Source organism: Pristiophorus japonicus, unplaced genomic scaffold, assembly GCF_044704955.1.
Source record: "Pristiophorus japonicus isolate sPriJap1 unplaced genomic scaffold, sPriJap1.hap1 HAP1_SCAFFOLD_58, whole genome shotgun sequence".
Classification (NCBI taxonomy): domain Eukaryota; kingdom Metazoa; phylum Chordata; class Chondrichthyes; family Pristiophoridae; genus Pristiophorus; species Pristiophorus japonicus.
In genome coordinates this window covers 2,285,057-2,291,392 of record NW_027254488.1, presented here as the reverse complement: position 1 = coordinate 2,291,392, position 6,336 = coordinate 2,285,057, and the positions used below count along the sequence as shown (strand labels likewise).

At 44.5% G+C, this 6,336-nt stretch overlaps 1 non-coding gene across 1 annotated transcript; it reads left to right on the top strand.

The window, feature by feature from the left end:
* Positions 1–257: 257 nt before the first annotated feature.
* On the top strand, positions 258–329 carry trnaq-uug (transfer RNA glutamine (anticodon UUG)). Its single transcript has one exon. It is a non-coding gene; the product is annotated as a tRNA-Gln (tRNA).
* The last annotated feature ends 6,007 nt before the right edge of the window (positions 330–6,336 follow it).

Below are 6,336 nucleotides of genomic sequence, written 5' to 3'. Positions count from 1 at the left end.
TGAATGCATCCAATGAACTGTCATCAAAAACTCTCTGCAGTAGTGAATTGCACAGGTTAACAACTCTCTGAGTGAAGAAGGTTCTCCTCATCTCGGTCCTAAATGGCTTACCCATTATTCCTAGACTGTGTTCCATGGTTCTGGACATCCCCAATATTGGGAACTGACGCGAAACATGAGAAAAGGCCGAGCCAAAGTGTAATGTTCGAGATGACTTTTTTGTTTTTGAGAACTGTTTCAAAGTTCATTCTGTGGTTGGTTCCATGGTGTAATGGTGAGCACTCTGGACTTTGAATCCAGCAATCTGAGTTCAAATCTCAGTGGAACCTCAATTCTTGTTGTCCCAGTGGCTGAAAATTTGGGACAAACAAGTGAAAGACACCTGGTGCTGGTGGACAATCTTGTTGCCTTTGTCATTGATGATTGATCTGCAAGTCTCGTTGTCAAATCGTGTGCTCTGTGTGAGCACAGTCCTGCATTGCTGAACTCTTTGCTTCAGCACGCAGTCTGAAGTTTGGATTAAAAAACAGGAAGATTGAAGTTTGGATGGAAAAGAGATTGTTACACAATGTGGTGCCTTCAGCCAGTGAGATGAGTAACTGGTCATTGTCTGGATGTTAAATATTTGAGTGCCTTGTTACGGTGGGAATAATGGAAATTCAGGACTAAACGATTTGACGATGTCTGTATGTTCAGTATTTGAGTGTATCCTTGTTACTATTTAATGAGATCTGTAGGTTAAACAAGCAATATTAAGTCTGTCTGTTAAACGATTCAGAAAGCAGTTTGTCAGGATTGTCTGAATGCAAAGAATAAGAGTTCAAAGGCTTTTTCAGTGTAAAGATGAGACTTTTGTGGACTGTAGAGACACAGACAGCAGAGACACTGGACATTCGGAAGGTGTGTGTGTCAAGCAGGCACGGACATCGAAGCAAGCTGCCTTTGTGAAGTGTTCTCAGTAACTTTCATACTTGGTTTGTTTAGTATGAATGTTTAAATAAAAGACCCGATCCTGCCTTTACTACAACAGAGTGTGTGCGGGTAATTCGTTATTAAGAGCAACGAAGCGAAAAGAGCAAGACAGCCGTTTACAACATTTTAGTGATCCCGACGTGATTTTCAAAAGTTCGTTAGCTTATTCGAAGTCCCCGACGTGAAGCAGAAAGTTGGCTGAGTTGTTGGAAGAAGTGTTTCCCACACATCAGTTCGAGGGGTGAGCATTCTCTTAGTTGTCGTGATTAAAGGGATCTACAGTTAGTAATGGGAGGATCAGGAGATATTCCAGTTGAAGTCCAGTCATTTCTTAATGAATGGATTGAGTCGAAAGGGAGACCTTATGGGATAAGACAGGAAACAATGACAGGAGGATGGAGAGAGACACGGCAGTCCTTAGTGGAGAGTGTCCAGTTAAAAAAGATTAAAGTGTTTGGGTTAAAAAGTGATAAAAAGAGAAAAGCGTTAGTGTTGCAGTGTCTCATGCTGGGGATTCAAACGTTAGGAGAAGAGGCTGAGGCTCGAGATAGGGAAGTCTCAGAACTCAGAGAGCAGCTAACAGCAGTGAGTAAAGAAGTAGAGAATTGGTGATTTCAGGCACTCGGGGCAGCCAGGACTGTTCTGACACTGGATCAGCATCTTGCTGATGAACAGAAGCGTAAACAAGATCTAGAGAAAGGAATATCTAAGCTGTAGCAGATGGTGGTATTAGGTTAGCCAGCGGAGACAGCAATTGATAAAGCCGGGTGGTATTCGGAGGATTCTCCGGGTCTGAGGGTTGAAAAGGGGATGAAGGGACAGGGAGAATGCCCACCGTTCCCATCCACAGCTACTTTGTCTTCTCTGACTTCGGAGCCTCGAACCCGTGTGGTTCGCATGGCAATGTTAGGTACGGAGGCGGAGCAGTTAGATGCCTCTTCGGTTGCTCAGACGCTTAACACCCCAAAACATTACACACGACCTTCCGGTAATGTGGAGAGTGGGGGAAGCACGCTCGAGCGGACAAGGCGAGAGTAGGATCATGATTCCTCTACTCCCTGTGGAGCTCGTGAAGGGAACACGACCTTAAGTGGTTTTGGGGATACCTGGTATGAGCGAGGAGGGGTACAGTTACAGGACATGAGAGCTATCCTTCGTGAAGTGGGACCTGCACCTCTTCAGGATCTTAAAAAGTTTGCCCAATGGTGGTGTAATATTCTGGGATGGTGGCAGTCTGGGAACATATCAGAGAAACCGAGGGTTCACATGATTCTGTGAGCTTTTGGGAATCACCGGGGAAAGGTAATAGGTTTTGAAACAACTTCCAGGTCTCATGCTTGGTAGAATAATAGCTGCAACCTTTGTTACTCACTCAGGGCCACAGTTAATAAAGCGCCTTGCATTATTACCAGGGGAAGGACCCAGGGAAGCTGGGGAACGTATATTCCAGTTGTGTAAAAGTTTGGGAAGTAATTGGATTGATATCAGTCATTACGGGGATGGTACACATAGAGAGATCATTTTGACTCTCCTATCCCCGTCAGAAGTTCTGGAAGTAGATGCCTGGGGTGGGGACGATCATTTTGATAAATGGTTGGCAAGGGTAGAAAGCTTGTATCAGGGGGCTGCAGGAATTTCAGTCATGGAAGTGAGACAGGGGTTACAGCGATGGAAGGCAGAAGGGCCTGAGTGGATGAATCCCGCGAGGAGTCACATAAAAGGAGCAGGACCAGGTGGTGGCCGTCAGTTGATAGAGGACAGGGATAGACTGGCTAAAGAATTAGAAAAGTTAAAAGAAAAGTTGAAGAATCAGGAAAGAGAAGCTGGAGACACAGACAGGAATGATACCTCGGTTCAGTTGCTGAGGTTGGGGGTAGATTCCGCAGGTGAGGGAGGATCCCTATAGGGATGCCGCGCCTCAACCACACATGTCGTTCTTTAGGACCCTTACTTCAGGATAGGGGTGGCCATACCCTTATCGAGGCTTGTGTGGAAGGGCAGCGGGAAATGGACACCGGGTCTGCCGGACAAGTGAAGGTGCTCCTGGAGGAAGGGGATTCCCCTCTTCAGAGACAGTTCCCCAACACCCCAGATACACGAGGAGCAGTTACTGAACAGTCAGAGATGAAAGCAGTGGGAGAAGCTTGTTCAGAAACATTTAAAGTTTCTGCAGGAATGGGCTGTCTCAGAACTGATGAGATGTTCAGTGAAAACCTGAAATGTTGGAGTTACAAACATGATCTTAAAGGATGTGAAATAGAAGTTGGATCGTTGCAAATGTCGAGAGAGTGAATTACAGCAGTTCCGAAGGGTGAACTGAGAGAAGGACTGGGTCTCTCGACTGACTATTCAGCATTTCCGTCATCCTTTACTCGATGTTGTTAAACTTCTCCCACAAAGCAGAGGAAATTGTTAAAACCTGTGCAGAGTGCAACAGACTTAGTCGAAGACACCGATTGTGAGTTTACATTTCTGAATGTAAACAGCATGGAATTCAGTTGGAAACATCAAAAATTGAAAATTGACTTTTAAGTAAAAATGGATATGGTGATCACAGACCAACGGACTTTAAAATGGCATCCTGAGAATCTGAATCTACAACAACCCTACTTTGACCCTAAGCGCGCTGCTATTTGGAAGAAGGAAATACGGGAATGGAATACAAAATTTCAACAGCTGCTGAGTTTGAATCAAGCAATCGTTGTGGACATTAACCATCACACTGCGGAAATCGAGAACGTGCACACAACTTTGGACCAGATTGAACATGTAAGCTGGTGGGAGTGATTGTTGGGATGGAGCCCGACGGCAACAGGCGTGATGAACACAATGATACACCCTGTCCTTATGCTGGTGCTGGTTCAGCTGATCGTGCTGGTCATTTTGATTTACTGTGGATGTTGTGTTGGAAAACAAGGACAACAACTGGACAATGCTGTTGAATGAGCTCGAGCCACCATGCAAATATATGTTAACCAGATAAGACCTGCAGAGAGGCGAGGAGAAGAAGTGGGGGAATGTGGGAGCACAGTCCCGCATTGCTGAACTCTTTGCTTCAGCACGCAGTCTGAAGTTTAGATTAAAAAACAGGAAGATTGAAGTTTGGATCGAAAGAGACTGTTAGACAATGTGGTGCCTTCAGCCATTGAAATGAGTAACTGGTCATTGTCTGTATGTTAAATATTTGATTGTACCTTTGTTACTATTTAATGGCATGTGCAGGTTAAACAAGCAATATTAAGTCTATATGTTAAACAATTCACAAAGCAGTTAGCCGTGATTGTCTAAATGCAAAGAAATAAGAGTACAAAGATGAGACTCACACACGCAGACACCAGAGACACTGGACATTTGGAAGGTGTGTGTCTCAAGCAGCCACGGAAATCGAAGCAAGCTGCCTTTGTGAAGTGTTCTCAGTAACTTTCATACTTGGTTTGTTTGGTATGAATGTTTAAATAAAATACCTGATCCTACCTTTACTACAACGGAGTGTGTGCGGGTAATTCGGGGTTAAAAGCAACGAAGTGAAAAGAGCAAGACAGTTGTTTAAACCATTTTGTAACAGGTAACTGACGGTTGAACACACGAATTGACAACTAGACTTGTCGATCAAGCATCAATGACAACGGCTACAAAACTGCCCACCAGCACTTGTTTGTCCCAAATTTTCAGCAGCTGGGACAACAAGCATTCAGGTCCCACAAAGATTTAAACTCAGATCACTGGATTCAGAATCCTGAGTGCTCACCATTACACCATTGAACAGATAATGTAAAATCTTTGAAACACTTCTCAAAAACAACAAAATCATCGACATCATTACACTTTGGCTCGGCATTTTCTCATCCACTTCGTCAATTTCCTCTCTTTGCGCTCTGCTAATTATCGATGCAGAGCAATTCACACAGATACCGTCGAGGTTATGGGTTCTCAAGTAGCTGTTTCTGTTTCACACTGTTCATCACAGCTTGTACTTCAGTCTTGCCAGGTAAAAAGTGCGTTGGCATTGCAATGCATTAATGCAAAATGCTTGGCATGAAAAGAAAATGCAACATTTTGTCGAGTTAGCGAGTAGGTGACGAGGTTTGGGGTTGATGTGTGTCGCTTTCAATCTTTGAAATTTCACCAAGCAAAGAAACGGTGAATCGAACTGTCCCTGTAAGCATTGTGTTCACATTTAATCACAGGAATATCCGCAGTCAGGAGCCGAAAAGGAATTAAAACCAAATACCGGCTTCGGGACATTCAGAATACTTCGTCACAGACAAGGCACCGGAAGGCTGGAAGGTCGATCACACCGGTTGTGGGAGAGCTGGTTGGTGGTGACAAGGAAGTGTCTGCAGTGTGCGGGTCCAGACTGCTTCCATACATCCACAATGAATGTCCCACGCTTTATTTGGAAAAAATACAACTGAGAGTGGACAAGTTCCATCCCGGTCGGAGCAATCTGAAGCTTTAACTGACTGACACCCTGGTTTGGGATGTCTTGCGATGTTCATTTGCGTAAGTTTCTGCGGCGCAATGGGTTACCGCTGTTTGGTTGTTAACAGAAAGGTTGGTGGTTCGAGCCCCCCCAGGGACGATGTTTTTAACTGTTTTTTCCTGAGGATTCGGTGCCGCACAGTTCCAGGTTGTCATTGTGTGCTTTGGTGTCACGAATATATTCCACAAACATTGCCAGCTGTGCTGTTATCCAGTGAGTTCCCACTCCTATACTTTTATGAGCATGCAGTTCAAGTGTCGAGTTTGAGTGTATGCAGAACTGTACAGAGATATCAAAAAATTTAACAAGGCTGTGGGACATTGTGTTTTGTTAATATTGAACAACTAATATGAATAAATCCATTTTTTATAAAAATTAATTCAACAAGTTTTCAAAATGCTTCCGCCCAGTTTCGAACCAGGGACATTTCACGTGTGAGCTGATAACCACTACATTACAGAAACACGACAGCAATGTCAGGAACATCACCAGAGCTTTAACCGACACTGCTGGCCTATACTTCAGGAGCTGGTTTTACGAGAATAGAATGACGGTGCTATATTTAGGAAGGCTGTGAGTGTGGCAGGAATTGATCTAGTGTTTGCCAGACTTTACACATAGGAACAGGAGATGGCCATTTAGCAGCGAGTGGTTAGGATCTGGAATGTACTGCTTGAAAGGGCGGTGGAGGCAGACTCAATCTTATCTTTCAAACGGGAGCTGGATAAGTGTCTGAAGTAACAATAAATGCAGGCCTAAGGGGAAAGGGCGGGGGAGTGGGACTCGCTGAGAGTCGGCACGGGCTCGACGGGCCGAATGGCCTTCCAAGCTGTAACCATTCCATGATTCTATAAGTTAGTGGCACATTTCATAGTGTGGGT